The following is a 16968-nucleotide window of genomic DNA, read 5'->3' on the forward strand; positions in this document are numbered from 1 at the left end:
CAAACTTCACAAAAGTGGGCGTTTTTTTCGGGAAGATGTGCGGAAGCTTGTCATTACTGTCTGACCCACCTACTATTTCCCCCAAATGTCTTCAGAGAAACTCGTCAGTGCCCTGCAGCCGCAGCCTCGGGACAAGGCATTCTGGGTAGTCTTTTGAACATACCTCCTCTGTCTGCTCTTATCAGAAGACTGCAGAAGTGTTTATGAGCTTCTTTTGATAATTGTGCATGTTGCCATTTTTACCCAACAGGCCACAATTGGGCTGAACTCATCTGAGGGTCATTAATGCCAACAATCCAAGAGAAACCATCGCAGCTTCATACTCTCCTGCTAAATTGCTTTAAAACCTGATTCCTTGATCAATTGTGTGGCGCCACACAAACGCTGTTACTGGCTGAACTTTCCTTGTGAAAGCAGAGTTATTGTGTCTCACGCAGCCACTGAACATGTGAGCTGCTTGGCTGTCATTTTTCGGTGTTGGCAATCGGTTCCGCAGTCTGCTGACACAGCAGACGGTTCTTGGTGTTCGACATCATGTTGGAGGCCCTTACACGTGCTTACACTCTGTTCTGAGCCCATCATCCACACTTAAAAATGAAGTTGATGGATTCAATATTTTTGAAAGGATTCAAGTGCTTTAAGATCACAGCATCGATTGAAAAACAGCTTTCCGTGGGAAAAACTGCTGGAAAAGAATATGAGTCCCAAGCTCCATGTCAGTGGCTGAATTGCTTGTTTGGTAGAATATATCCTAGAATTCATTAGATTTGTCATACATTCAAAGATATATTCACTAACCTTAGCAACATTTTCAGGGGAATCATCCCTTCCAGAAGTGGCAGATGGCTCTCAGTCATGTCCTGTAGGTGTTGCGGCTTCACAAAAGGTGAAGCTGAATAACCTTTATCACAATCCTACTCATCCTCCCTGGAGGAGAAATAGTAGAGGACAAAGAAAAGGAGTGACACAAGGAGCAAATCAACAGACCCTCATCTTAAATAATGAAGCTTTTTATTACCATTGCATGATCAACATACAAGAAACGGAGATCCTCCATTATTTGCTTCTATAAACTGCTTTGTTGTTTCTCCAAGTAAACTGATCTCAACTGTTCCTTTGACCGTCACTTTGTGATAACTCAGATAAATATCGCTTGTGGTTTCCATCAATCTAATCAGTAATATTCTAGCCTCCTCTTTCTTGTCACCCTGGCTTGATGTGGTTGCGTTTTTGTCTCTAATTAAGCCCCCCCCCCCCCCACTTCCTTCCCCTCTAAGTAAGGGGGGAAAAACCCTTATCGATCTCAGGTCTGCTCTGATTGTTCATATTCTCAATACTGGAAACTGAGTTATTGTCTGCTGTTGCACAAAACTAATGGGGCCTCATTGCGAGAACAGGAATCGCAGCATCATGATGAATCACCAAAAGAAACTCCATAAAACTTTTCCATGACATCACAATGTCTGGTTCCACCCCTGTTCAACTGCTTGCTGACATGAATAACTAATCAGCTAATCGCACGGCTGCAGTTCAGTGTATTTAGGCACGTAGACGTGGTCAAGACGACTCACTGAAGTCCAAACCAGCATAAGAATGGCCGTGGCGTAGCGGTCGCTCCTAATGCTGCTCTGAGTATTTCACAAACTGCTGATCCACTGGCATTTTCTCTAGTGTTCGCAGAGGAAAATACCTTGTTGACGTGAAAGGTGAGACTGGGCAGACTGGTTCAGATGATAGAAAGTCAACACTAATTCAAATAACGTCTAGCTATAACCAAGGAATAAAGAACAACATCCCTGAACCCACAACACATCGAGCATTGAAGAAGTTGGGCTACAACGGCAGAAGACCACAGTGGTGCCCCTCCTGTCAACTAAGAACAGGAAGCTGAGGCCACAAATCACACAGACTCACCAAAATTGGACAATAAAAGATCGGAAAAACATTGCCGGACAATTTCGATTTCAGCTGTGACATTCAGATGTCAGGTCAGAATTTGGTGTAAGTAACATGAGAGCAGGGCTCCATCCTGCCTATCAAGGGTTCAGGTTGCTGGGGCTGGCGGTGTAATGGCAGGGGCATATTTTCTTGGCACACATTGGGCCCTTTATTTCCATTTGAGCATCATTTAAACTCTGCAGCCTACCTGCGTATTTTTGCTGACCGTCTCCATCCATTGAGGACCACAGTAGACCAGCTTTTGCTGGCTACTTCCAGCAGGATACTGCATCATATCGCAAAGCTCAGATCATCTCAAACCGGTTTCTGGAACATGACAATGAGTTTACTGTACTGCACTGGCCTCCAATAGAGCACCATTTGGGATGTGGCAGAACAATTTATAGACCCAAACACACACATACATATATACACACACGCACATTCCGACCTTCTGGAGGGGTATTTAATGGGTGTCAAGCCACAAGAACCAATCAAATCAATCCGTGCAATTAAACTTTCTTAAATTTTGTAAAGGTCAAGGGGCCTACAGGGGAACTGTGGCTGCCGTTGGCCTGGTATGATGGCAGAGCAGCGCTGAGATAAAGGCAAGCTGCTGGCGATTTAATGAGGGAGCAGTGGCTGTGGCCCCCCACTGCAACTCATCATCACTTAATGGCACCGCTAATCCCTGCAGAGACGAAGCTGTACGCACAATTGGTCTGCCCTCCATGTGGCGAAAAAACCCAGCAACACATTCTAACACCCACCAGTCAGCCGTTGGTAATCATTTCGAGGGGGAAAAAAAGGAATCTGGCAGAAGAATGGATGAGCTGACTCTTGCAGGTGATTTAAGCTGTTTAAATGTTGTCGTTATTCATTGCCGGGCCCAAAACTTCATCCACTTTACAGCTGAGGAGATGGCGTGCAGGTGTTCATAGAAGTAAAGATGTGGTCATTATTTTCCCCTGCGAGTCCCTCTTGTCTGACTGCTGGTGGCCACATGCTGGTAAACGGCAGGGGGCTCACGGCTGTGGTGTTAAGGGTTAAGACAGATCCATCACCAAACTTGGGTCACGTTCAGATGCACTTGACATTCTTGAATGCAGACTTAACTGGCCCAGCATCTGAAATCTGATCTAGGATCTGCAGATTCATTTGTTTCATAAAGCGGATCACGACAGGTCACACTGGCCAGAAATCCACTGGTCACGTTGGAGATGGTGCATAGTTCAGCTGAAGCAGTCGGTTTGATTGGGAAGCATTTTAATGCTCACTGCACACACACAGATACATTAAATCCAAACTCTTAATCCTTGCAGACAAAGTGCAGACAAACATGTTGACATTTCATTTGCAAGTGAAATTCACGAAAATTCACTTGCAGTCTGGCAGTCCCGCGGCACTTGCACAGAACCAGAAAGTTACACGGAAGCGTGCAGTTAGAACGCACACGGCAGCAAGTAAAACATCTGAGCTCACTGGCTCGCAATTAACGCATTGCATTTAGAGCACATGCCTGTGAACTTTCACAGTGGGTTTGCTCCCGGACTCGAGCTCACTGTGGAAGAGTCGATGGTCATTCTGACGAATAATTTACAGATTTGCTGTCTGACAGAATCCGCTCTTTTGTCGACTTGATACTTCAGTCTCTGCGGGACTCTGAGGCACCGGAAACAGAATCTTTATGATTCCTGGCGCCGCCATATGTTTTTGTTCATGAGCTACTTCTGCCTGGGAATTCACCCTGTCTTGTTGGGACAGAGAGGACTTTTTTTTCTTTTCATAGTTCCTGTGCCCACATGTGTAATTCTGCCAACCTGCCACACACACACACACACTCACACAAACACACACATACATACATACAGACCCTCCAGGATCCAGATGTCCTGCTGCTGGTGCAGTCAAAGCTGGCAATTGAGAAGGAAAGGGGCCATTACCCTGGCAAAGAGTATGATGGCCAGATGAAGAAGACAAGAAGGGGATTAAATCTCTCCTCATATTTTACTGGGATATTTCACTTGCAATTCTGAACTCATTCACAGTAATAAATGTACAATCTACTGTCCGTAAACAGTCCATCCTGCAAAGCAAGACAGCCGATGCAAGTGTAAATTACTCTGGATTATTATCGTCCAGGAGAGGATGGCAACACCAGCCAATTCATGCTCTCAGTGTTTTACAATGCAAGAAAAAAAAGTGCAGTGAAAAATCTCAGAGCCGATGAATGGATGACACAGGGCCAAAGAGGGCAAACCTCAAGGGGTGGCGCTTCATATTTCTCTCCAAGAGGATTATGGAGGATCTTGTACCCAGACACCTCTTGAAGCAAAAAAAGAATATTGAGAATAAAATATAAAACACTGTGGGGAGGGGGGGGGCACTTTTATTTTTGGTGTGTTGTATTCATTTTCTCAGAAAAGTTTCCTGTAGCACAGACAGAGGTGCATTTTCTCACCCTGGAAATATGCAATTTGTTTACATTTGGAAGAGATTTACTGGTGAGAAGACAAATCAATATAATCTTTCCCCTGTGTCGGTGGGTGTGCATGATGAGCCACCAGTGGAAACAGAAATGGAATTGCCCCATCATCCTTGACAAATGGAACAGCGGCAAAAAGGCCTCTTTGAGTGAGTTGTAACTTTCGGCAGCCCCTTGCAGGTGTGGGTGATCTTTCATCCTCCCAGCCCTCCTCCTCCTCTGCCTCAGTGTCCTATCTCTGGCCTCCATCAAAAGTGAACGTGCTGCCCCAGGTTCAGATTAACTCCACTTTGACAGACCAAAGGCCTCCCCTCCTCCTGCCCCTTTCCACCTCAACTCACACATCTCCTACAACAGGGGAAATTAGGGCTAGTTTAGCAGATCTTACAGCACCACTAAACACCCCCCCAGATTGCTCACTGATTGCGTGGCTTGAACTATTGTGCTTCTACCCCCCCACCACTCACACACACACTCACACACACTCACACAGCACCACCACCCTATCTCTTATCTTTGCCTTTGGCCAACAGCATGCTTCTCTATTCTGTAGCCTTTACTGACTGACTGTTACAAATATACCTCTCTCAGGAATCAAAGTAAAAAGATCATGGTGCGTGAAAGTATCTGATGTTTATGATGTTTGCAACTACAAATACTTTAAAAAGACATTTAGGTAATGTTTGGGTTAAATGTCTAAAATGAATGTTTAATATGACTGGTAAATAAAAATACACACAGCGTAAAATGCTAGCAAATTGTAAATACACACGAATACACACACACACACACACATATATAGTATATACACATATACAGTTCTAAAAATAATATATTGATATCATATTCTCTAACTGTTTGAACATCTATGCAACACACACACACACACACACACAGAGAAAATATTTAACTAACTTGTTGTGAATAGTCACTCAACAGTAAACAGTCACTGATAGATAAAATCTGCCCAGACCGCTGCCAGTTCCACTGTTTTTCTTTGTGGTTTCGCAACAAACCACTCAGAGTTAATGTTTCTTTTAATTGTGGATTAACATGGCTGGTTTACTGTAAGAACGCCCTTATGGGTCCTTATCCCAGGTTCATTTCAGACCAAGATTCATGATAACAGATTTATTTGGAATGGGCTTGCATTAGAGAACTCTATAAAAGAAAAGCACAAACAAAGAATAAGGAGGCGCAGCATTAAAAAATAAACATTCTTATGAAGCTCAGAGACTTTATATGTATAACTCTAGATGACTGACCTTTGTGGTAAAGTGTTTAGATGACCATAGTTGGGTGACACCTATAATTTGTCTCTCTTGTCAGTTTCCTGTTTTCCTGAGTAACTCCTCTGACCTGAAGAGCACTTTCCCTTTCCTCATTCTGCACAGGGCTGGCAGGGAAGAAAAGAGGGAGAGGGAAGAGGGGTGTGTGTGTGTGTGTGTGTGTGTGTGTGTGTGTGTGTGTGTGTGTGTGTGTGTGTGTGGTGGGGTGCTCTGACTTAATCTGACCCATTGCTCAGGTCAGTGAGCTGCTTACCAGGTCTATCCAAACATGGGGGCTTGTTTTGCTAAATCTGTGGAAAGAAGAAGTACCCTCTTAAATCAATGCTTACTCAGAGCCCTGTGCATGCAATGTTGTTATGTGTGAAACCACAGGAGGCAGCACTGGCACACACCCAGCAGCGATTCTCTCCTTCTCAATCCCCTCACCATGAAGAATAAAGAAAACTGGCCTCTGTGCCCGGCCAAAACCCTAACATCAGGGGCTGCTGTAGTTCACAGCTGAAGTCTTTTCAACAGTTTTGTTGTCGCTGGTATGCTGCACTCAAATGCATCAAGGTTTTCATTGGGACACAATATAGACTTGTGACCAAAGAAAAACACTTAAATGCTTGTTGTCTCTTTTGACATGTTTTCATCAGGAAGTGAAACCCTGGTTTAATCATACAGTACATGGATGTTTGTTTTGTGCAAGCAGGAGTAGATTTCTACTCCTTCATTCACGTATATCATGATCTAAAGAGGAATGTAGGAATCAGCCAGATTTATTGTTCTTGTATGAGTGCACTGCACATGCGAGGCAAGCATTTAAGGCATCGTTCAAGTAGCTGTAAGACTTTTCAAGGCACTAAAACACTTTTTTTACAGGAGAGGACAGATGCCTCACACACTTTAGAGGGGAATTGTCATTTAGATTTACTTTTATGATCGCCCCAAAGGTTCTTTCTTCAAAGTTGTTTCAAAGTATTTTCCATCAGGCTCAGTACTCGAAGGCTTGGACACACAGGTACAGGGTGAGTATCTGAGTAAATCATAGTCTTTTGATTTAGTCCAAAATCTGTAAACCAGGAAGGCAAAAATCAGGTAGAGGTACAAGATCATAGTCAGGCTTGGAGGGCAAATCCAGAAATTAAGTCAAACAGTGGGAGATTCTTTGGGGAAAAATGCTGGAAGACTCATGTAAAATGAGATGATCTGGCACAGAAGGGAAGGAAAACACATTTTGTATACATGTGGTAAAAGAAGACCAAGAGACACAGGTGGAACACATTAGGGTGAGCAATCCAATCACACAGGCGGGAAATTTGACAAGAAAGCATGGATGATACCAGACATTAAAATAAAACAGGACATGAAGTCAAGGAAAAAAACTGTAAAGAGCAGACGCTTAATACTAAATGGTCCTGATGGTTGGGATGGATTCTTGAGGACCTGTGAAGATTCAACCTTCCAAAAGATCAGTTAATAACTTTGAGTATGAAGAATGGACTGATTAGTCTTGGAGCCAATTTATGGGATTTGACATGAGGAGGCAGGTCACTTGAACCAGGTGGGGGGATTCTTTTGAGAGGCAAGGTAGACCTATCTCAAGTCCTGATTCAGGATTTCTGACTAGTGGTATCTCAAAGTCATGCTGGGTTTTAGGTTTGGCAAAGATGAGGGAACAGAACTCCAGAATTGTCCTCAAACTGAGGTTTCCTGGTCAGCCACCATATCTTTAGGGAACCCAAAATTTTTAAACAATAATAGAAAGCAGGATATTAGCAATTTCCTGACTGCATGGAAGTTTTGGAAGAGCAATGAATTTAGCCATTTTGGAAAAACTGTCAACTATGTTGATGATGGTGGTATAACCTTCTCATGATGGAGGACCAGTGACATTGTCCATAGAGATGCCTGACCAGAGGCACTGTGGTACTGGAAGAGACTGGAGAAATAAAGCCGGTGGTGCATTTGAGGATTTCTGTTGAGCACAAACACAACATGTAGCATGAAACTCAGTAACATTCTTCTTGGCCATCAGGCCACCAAATTATTTCAAACACCCTGGCTGGACCCTTGTTTCTATGTTCAATATGAAGGCTACCAGGATTTTCTTGGGGGAACAATGGAAGAGTCTTTCTTGCAGTTCTTGCTCAGGGACAGTGAGTCAGGCTTCTTACTCTTGGACCCCGGATAGTAAGACAGAATCTTATTAAATCTCGAGAGAGCCCACCTTTCCTGATGTGAGCTCAGCCTCTTGGTTCTTCAGTTGTATTCGAGGTTTTTAGGATCAGTCCATATCAACACTGGTTGGGTCGCCCCTCCAAACAATGTCTCCATTCTTCTAGCACCAACAACTCCTACCTACTGTGTAGGTCATCTTTGCTGGTGACAGGTTTTGTGGCAGATATGCGCAGGTGTTGTCTTTACCCAACCCTTGGGACAGGCAGCTGTAATTCCAGTGTCTGAGCCATCGTCCTCCATGAAGAGCTACAACTCAGGAACAGATAGAATGACAAAAGGTAGCCTTCAAGTGCCTGGAGGCAGCATCTGCAGAAGATGACCACTGAAAAACAGACTTAGAAGATTTTAAGGCATTAAGAGTGTTGGCCACCTAACTAAATTTCTTTATGAACTTCCTATAAAAGTTAAAAAATCCAAAAATTCTCTGCAGGTTCCTTCTTGAGAAGAGTGTGGGCCAGTCCGGGACAGCTGGGACCTTAATATTGTCCATTTGGAACCTTCCTTCTGAGATAGTGTAACCCAGAAATCCCACTGTTGACTGGTGAAAGTTGCACTTCCCGGCTATAATATACAGCTAATGTTTCAGGAGGTGAGGTAAGACTTCTTGGACTTTGAGGTGATGCTCCTATAGCATCTGCAGCTAAAACCAGAACATCTTCTAAGCAAATACCCTTTTTGATGGCAATGCCATTTATCTTGGTGTAGTCAGTACATGTACAAAGGGTCCCGTCCTTCTCCACAAAAAACAGCTCCTGCTGGGAGGAGCTTGGACTGAGTTGCTGATATATTCTACCATCATCTGTCTTTCCGGGGCTGACTGGGAGTAGAGGCAGCCTTCAGAAGGTTTGCATACAATGTAGTCCAGGATTGAATGCCATTGGATAGGCAATATATGTGGGGATTGTGCTGAATTATTGAAATAAAGAATCTGTTGGAATGTCACCAGAAAAAGAGGCAACATTGAATATAGCAGAGCATCTACTCAACTCAGACTTGGCCAGGTTTTGTTCCTCGGCCGATCAGGTAGGAGAGATATTTTTGCTCTGTCAGAGAAGGCGGCTTTCGCCTGAAACTCAAAGTGTAGTTTGGCTTTGGGTCAGGAATGGTCGACACTCTCTGGATTTACCTGAGGACCACTCAGGGCTGGAGAATCTCAGGGGCTGGGAATCAACAGATTCAGATTCAATCGTGGACGAGGCAGAAAGAGCAAGTGCGGTGGAATCAGTGTTGGTTGGAACTCCCAATCTCTATTAGTCAGATTGTACCATCAGGCTCAGGGCTCAAAGGCTTGAACACACATTCAGAGTCAGGATTCAAATAATTCAAAGTCCTTTTATTCAGTCCAAACTCCATAAACAACAAAGGCAGAACAAAATCAGTCAGAATCAGAGGTTAAGAACAAATTTAAGGTCAAACATTGGGAGAGTCTCAAGGGGAAAGTGCAACACTGACATCCAACAACAAGACAATCTGGCACAGAAGGGAGGGGAAACAGTTTTTATTCATGAAGTGGATGGACACAACGAGCCACAGGTGGAAAACATTAGGGCGGGCAAACCACACAGGTGGGAATCTAGACAAGAAAACATGGATGACGCCAAACTTCAAAATAAAACAGGATGTGAGCAACACAAGGACAAAAACCTGTTAGGAACAGACACTTATCAATAATCGGCTTTGACATTTTCTGTCATTACTGAACAAGGTGATTTTGAACATCTGTGAGGTTAAGTGCAATATTTGAGTGCTTATCTATTGAACTTTTTTGCTATGATACACCTCCATTTCTCTACATTTTGTAGCAAAAACATTAATGAAACGTGGAAAACTAAAAGTCTCCTAGTTTGTCTTTTCAATTAAGACACAAAAAATATATGAATAAAGGCTCTAATTTGAATGAGAATCTTAAAAAATAAAAATCTATTTTTAGTTGACATATCTATATAAATAAATAAAGACACTGAATTAAAATAAGTTTTGCTATGTTGATGATGCCAGAGAAAAAATGGAAGTATCAGTAGTAATAGTGGTGAATATGAAGTCAGACTATGAAGAACTGAACAAACACAGCCACTGGTGAAAAGGCACTTATTGTGACTGTAAACAAATTCTCTAATTTACCATAATGGTTCTATTGGGCCAATGCTCTGGGAGATGCAATGGCCAGTCTCAGTAGCTTAATTATCTTTCTAATTTGTATTAGCACTGGCTTTCCTCTCAGGGATAATTATGTATCTAGTGTGAGAACACGCTTAATGAGGTTAATTTAAGTCTGTACGTGGAATAAGAGTTCAGTCACCTAATAAAGAGAAAAACAGCCCGCCGCTGCTGATTGCTGTGTTTTTCTCCTCTATTGAAGATGACCATTAAGTTGTGTGAATCCCTGTGGAGTAAAAAGGTGTGATATTCTCAGTAGCAACACCGTAAAGAGGCAAGAAGTTAGTCTGTGGTTCCATTTAGATGGTTGTTTAAGAGCGGAAGCAATGGCACCTGTGTCCCTGTGAACCCACTGTAGATAAAAATCAAAGAATGCTTCCATCAGATGAAATAAACCTTGCTATCATCTCCTAGCAACCTTCCTATCCTTTGCTCCAGTGGCATTTGCAGAAACTATGCGCACTCCTGCCGCCCTTAAGTCACTGTGCACTGAAGTGTATCATGTTTAACAGGTATTGATCAGACCGATAAGAGTTTGCCTCGAGGTATCACCTGAATTCCCGATGTCACTGCGATCATGTTCGCTTTGCCCTCTTAATGTAGGCATGATATACACCACACAGCATACATATTTCTCCTTGTGGAATCCACAGCATCATGTTCTCCCTTTACTGCTTGCTCAATACTGTTTTTACTTCGGGTCAGGAAAGGAAACCGTCTTATCTTTGACCGGGGAGATTTATTAGTGTGAAAAAAGATAATTGCTATTCATATGCCACAAGGGGGCTGATTTACAACCACTAATATTTAGGATTCTTGGAGTTGTTCTTCAGCTTTTTCTTTTAGTTATCTCCAGGCCGCCTGCAGAGTTGGGGGGGAGTGTCAATGCCTCCACTCAGAGCTATTTGGCCGAAGACTAACGAGGGAGGAAGCAGTTGACATGAAAAGGCCGTATCTGCCCATAGTTGACAAAACACCTGCTCTCTTTAACCTGTAATGAGCGTGCAACTCAGGACCCTCTTCTCCATTTGGGCTTGTCGAGTCGATCTTACGAAATGAAGAAACAGCAAGAAAATCTCTCTGAAATCTCTATTCTTATACCTAAATAAATAGGTCTAAATAAACACTTCTAAATCCAGAACTTTTCCATGCCTTTTATTTCTGGTTTTTCTTGTGTTGGCTGTTTGACCTAAAGCACAGGTACCGTTTTGCAGCCTGGAGAGGCTTCATTGCAGGCGAAACAGGAAATGAAGAATTTTGGGCCTGTCTGTCCATGCTGATCTTTCAGCTTACCAGGAGGCAGGTCAGGGGTTCAAGGCCCAGGTGTTGTGCCTTGCAGCGGAACACTTCCCAGTCTAAACTGTGTAAATGATTTCAGGGAATGTCAACGTTAACCCCACAGTTCATCTAATGTATCTGTCAAATCCACCAATTTGTCAGCTCTCTACTCTTATCTCTTATGTGGGTGTTCCTGCTTTTTCAAAGTATGGTCGGATTTTCAAACGTCAGATCACTGCAAAGCCAAACAGCAAAGTCGGGAGGAACTTCTGACGCGAGCAAAACAATTATCAAATTCAGAAACAGAGTGAACGTAAACCAACGCAGGCGGACAGGAGGGGGGGTGTACGCCAGGGACATTCATCTACTTTCTTTTGATTCCACTGTCACTGATTTAATTTTTCATCCTAAAGAGATGTCACTTTGTCTGAAAACGTATTCATCCTGCAAATGTGACTCTTAATAATGCTAATCTTTCCGCCGGAGCAGAAATCTCATGGAGGGATAATCTGAGATAAATATAGTTAATTGAGGCCAGGTGAACTTTCTTTATCTGCAGCACAGTCAACCAATCTGAAGTAAATGTGATAATTAGAAGGAAGATGTCTTCACTAAGAACAGAGCGTGGGCCTGTCCTGCAGCCGTTTCTGTTAAATTATATCTGATTTCACAACACATCAGGAATCTAGAGCAAATTAGTGGAAAATGTAATGTTGTTTCCAGTGTGTAAATATAATAATCTGGAAGAAATAAAGAAGAAACCTCTCTTTTTTATGTCTCTCCTAGCATTCTTCTATCTTAAACTCATTTTCTTAGTGTGTGAAAAAAAAACCAAAAACAAACCAGAGTTCTCTTTTCCAGCTTTCACTCCCTAGTGAGGTATGAAAGAGTGTTTTCTGTGGCCATACATGCAGCCTGACCACCCTTAACACCCATGAGAAACCACATCCTAATTACTCATTCAGCCTGACAGAATCTGTCTAATTACAAACTTCATTAGCCTGCAGGACTTTGTTTCTCTCCAGAAAATGGAGGGGGGGTTGGAACTGAGGCCAAGGTGCAGTTGTGGAGGTGTGGGGGAAGAGACTTTAGCACCCAGTTCCTTCATGCATCTGTTTTTTTTTTTCTTGGTTTTTTTTTTCATTTTCAGATGTTAAGACCTCAGTCAGAGATCTAATTAGTGTGAATAAGACACCTTTGAACTCGTCTCTGGAGTCCCCTGGAAAAGGACAACTAGATCCATCATAAGTGAAGTGAAATGGACCTACTGCTGCTGTTCATCTGTGGTGGTCTGATGGACTCACCGCCACATACAAATACACAAAAAAAACCTGCAGTACTTACACACCCTCATACAATTATGGCTCACTTATAAATATCCAACGCTGCCTTAAAGGCCAAAATTACCATTACTTTGTTTATACAATCTCCAAGCACGGTCACACCACGTTCATACATGTAGTCCCCCATAATCCATTTGAATTTTGCCTGTTTGCAGTGGATGTAAATACATGATGGACATAATCAGCCGGAGTCCGGTGAAGCAGACGCCTCCTGAGCTAAAGCTTAATCGAGTGCAGCCCAACCATCAGCAGTGGAGATTTCTCAGCCTCTGCCATCAAAACTTCAAAGTCCCTCCACCGATGGAGGCGTAATTATTTCATATGAGGCAGACATAGTCAAGTTCTGCTTGATATTAATTAAAAGGAAGCTGCTGAACACTTGAGATCACATGTTAGCATCCACCCCCATCAGTGGCTAAGCTCTGCGGAACAGCCGAAGAGCATTATGAGTGAATGATTAGCAGGTATAATTTAGGTTAGCTCCTCAGCTAAGGTGCTGAGGTGTCCGCTGCTCCATAATAGGTGTCACAACCTGAATTACTGCTACCAATGATTCATACCTCCTGTCAAGCAGTCATACCGAAACCCCACATTTATCCTGGGAACAAATATCCCAACGCCTCTTCTTCTTTTTCCACATTGTGTAAATGTGTCAGTGCTAAGGTGTCTGGCAGCAGATACACATTCTAAACACGTGGCCACACTTTCTTTATGTAAGGGAATTTGAGAACATCTGCTTCTATAAAAGAAAAGATGAAAATACGTTCTCTCAGTTCTCAGATCTTTGCAGAGCCCGTGTTCATTGCGTACGTCGCACCTGGCCCCAGCGTTCAGGCTCCTGAGATGAAATGATTGTGCCCAACATGGGATTAAATGCACGTAGCCGCGACAGAAACCAACCCAGAGGCCCGTCAGACCATGTAGAGGAGCTTTTAGGAAAATCTGTAGAGACGCTGGACCAGTGTGACTCAGGTGTGTTGTTGCTGAACTGGGGCTGGACACCACTGGATGTTACAGTTGGCGTAAATCCTTTTTTTAATCTAGACTATTTCTCCAACAAAACATCAGAGAGCAATTTTCAACGTGCATTTGTTTGTTGGACAGGTTTTGGTCTATGGAGAATAAATGTACACGAGTGGCTTTACAAATATCACCGCACATTACGTCTTTAAAGTGTGATTGTTGGCCAGAAAACATGAGTTTGTTCAATGCAAATTAATATTTCATTGTAAGAAGTTGTTGCCGCCATTAGAAACCTTTTTATTAGAAATGTCTGGGGCAAAATGTTTGACCACAGAATGTAGTTTATTCTTCTGTTTTTCAATTAGAAGAACAGATGTCAGCACATTATACAGGGATGGTGATCAATATTCATACTAATGCAGACTTTTTTCAATCATTATATTATGGCAGCTATTTTACACAAAAAATACAATAAGAAAGCCATTTTATTGACTTTGTATAGTTTTTCATTATAGAAGACATCATGTATACATGTGTACTTGTATAGTTTTTTAAATAAAATCATACACTCAGTGTAATTTGGCATGACTATAATGTTAGAATGTGCAAGCTGAGAATTATAAAAATGTGTAAAGTTTCTGTCCTTTGCTTTTTGTTTCAACTCTGTTCCAGAGAAGCTTTTTGTTTTGTTTTGTTTTATTTTCAATAAGGATAATTGAAATATGCCGGGGGAGAGAAGTGCCATCCAATTGCACAGAGGCCCTTGTCCAAGAAGTCCACCGCTGGTATTTCATCCAGCCTCCCTTTCCAGACACTGAGCTCTCAACTGCCTCAGTCTCAGCCAGTAGAAACATGATATTTCATGTTTTTGGGGCGTCCGAGTTTTCTCCCTCCCAGCTACCAAGAGGGGGAGACACAGCGAAGCTGCTCTGAGTGCAAAGTAGGGTCAGAGGAACAGGTGCCCACAATTTCACCTGTCTTCTGTGCTGCCCTGACACTAGCAGCTATATTACATTTCAGCTGTAATTGAAGCCATATTTCCAACACTTTCACAGAGATAAAACAGCTGAGGAGAAGTGGGGTAACACTTCCTGTGCAGATGAGACCTAATTTATTTGGATGTGAGCTCATCCTGACATGGAATGTCACAAAACACAGGCAGGGGAATTTTGACCTGAGTCTCTTTCGAACACAGAGCAACTTCAAAAAGCCACTGCAGAATCTAAAAATATGACCTGTCATTCTCAAAAATACTTGCTTGTTGTAGCACGAAGCAGTTGCGTGTGTGTGTGTGTGTGTGTGTAGGGGGGGGGGGGGCAGACAGGTCAAGAGACACAAAATAGTTCATCAGGCACATGTGATATATTTAGTGAGGCCATTGTTTGTTTTATTTAGGGAGCGAATTGAGGATTTTCCAAACTGCTGGGCCCCTGAGGTATTTTATCAGGTGTACAGTCCAACATATGTTACACATTAGTGCGCTGAGGGGAATGCTGGTTGCAGATACGACCTATAAATTGTTTTGAGTTTGGAACCTCAGCAGACAGGAGGGTCGACAATTGCTCTCTTCAGTGCTGGTGGATATTCGGGAAACACTTATATGCAAATCAATCCGCATCACCTTACAGCCAAATTCCCCCTATCATTAAAGAAAACAAACCTATGGCCAAGCAGCAATTCATAACAATATTAATGCACTGAAAATATATGTTTACAGTTACAGCCAATAAAAATAGTTGGGACTAATAAAGGCCTTAAACTGTCTGAGGCTTCCCCACACTGAGCAGAGATTGTGCACGGCTGCGACGGGCAGAGTTCAGGCTGAGGATGGAGGTGACTGTGGACATATAAGGGAATTATGGGCTGGCGGAATTATAGGAGGAGAAAGAGGCTCTGTGTGGATGTGTCGGGGGGGGGGGGGGGGGGGAGTTCTGAATAGCAGCTCTCAATCAATATTACAAGGTGGACCGGACATTTATTCCTGCAACACATCTTGGTCTCTTGCTGTAAACACGGATGCCAAAAACTGCTCAATTCCACAAAAATAGAGGCCTTAATCTGTCACAAAAACGTTAAAAATTGTAATTAAAATTAGTGTTTTAGTGTTACGTCAATGTTATTAGAGGCCAAGCACATGTGGCATGATTAGGATATATACTGTATTTTTTTGCGTGTGTGTTTTATTGATAATAAGAATGATAGCTATATTTTATTTTGATGTTTTATTATGTAATGTTAATGTAATTTTACGTGATCGGTGCAAGCCCCTTTTATGGTGCATTTAAGGCGGCCTTCCGAGCGTCCGTATAATCTGTTTAACAAACCTAATGTCAAAAATATCAATGTATTTTTTTTTTAAAAAAGAAAAAGAGTTAGAATCAGGAGCGGGCAATTAAAAGTATTCCTTAGCCGTTAGATTCAAGGCAAAATCCTTGAATTATGGGAGTCAATAAGCGCTGACTGTGCCCGATAGCAAACTGGAAATTGCTGCGTTTGGAAAACATAATCTTGAGCACGCATCGTGAACGCCCCACCCTCGTTATTAGATTATAAAGAAAGAAACTGAATCCCAAGTTCCGATATTTAATTTATTATCATGTAAGCTCTTTGAATGGTGATTGTATAGTAATTGCTCATTAGGCTTGTATATTTATCGGTGCACCTTATGTCAAGGCCAAGGGAAGAGTGTAAGGCTCATTTTCAAGGATCAGTTTCATGTGCAATTTGTGAAGCGGGACAGATCAAGTTAGTCCTCGCGTTGTTTTGTGGCAGGGTCGGCCTGCAGGTGCCGCTTTATTTTTCCCTGATGTGACCCTCCTGCTCTTTGAAATTAAACTTAGGAGCTCCCAAACCCATCCAGATCCTTTCCTTCAAGAGCCACTCCAGCTCAATCAATTATTGACCTTCGGCGCTAATACGGAGCACGTCTTTAGCGCGTTCACTTCCTGAGCCACATTTTACATTAGCGTTGTCAGCGGGCGTAATTATACCTACTAATTGCAGATTAGACGTTTTGGGTCAGTGAGGTCACTCGATAGCGCCGACCACTCTTTTCAGTGATAATCATTTCACGGCGCGGAGTAAATGTTGCTCCAAGAGAAGGTTCCGGCGCGCCTAAACGGAGCACGGCCGTGAATATTTGAGGGATAATCAAAGTGTTTCAGGAGCTGACATGGTTTATGGAGCAGCTGACCCCCCCTGAGAGGGAGCGGAGTATCTTGGTTTAGATAAGCGGTTCAGCGAAGGTCCCCCCAGCTGGCCTTTAGCGCACCGGGATGCACAGACACCGGGT

This window comes from Takifugu rubripes, chromosome 4 (assembly GCF_901000725.2).
Source record: "Takifugu rubripes chromosome 4, fTakRub1.2, whole genome shotgun sequence".
Taxonomy (NCBI): domain Eukaryota; kingdom Metazoa; phylum Chordata; class Actinopteri; order Tetraodontiformes; family Tetraodontidae; genus Takifugu; species Takifugu rubripes.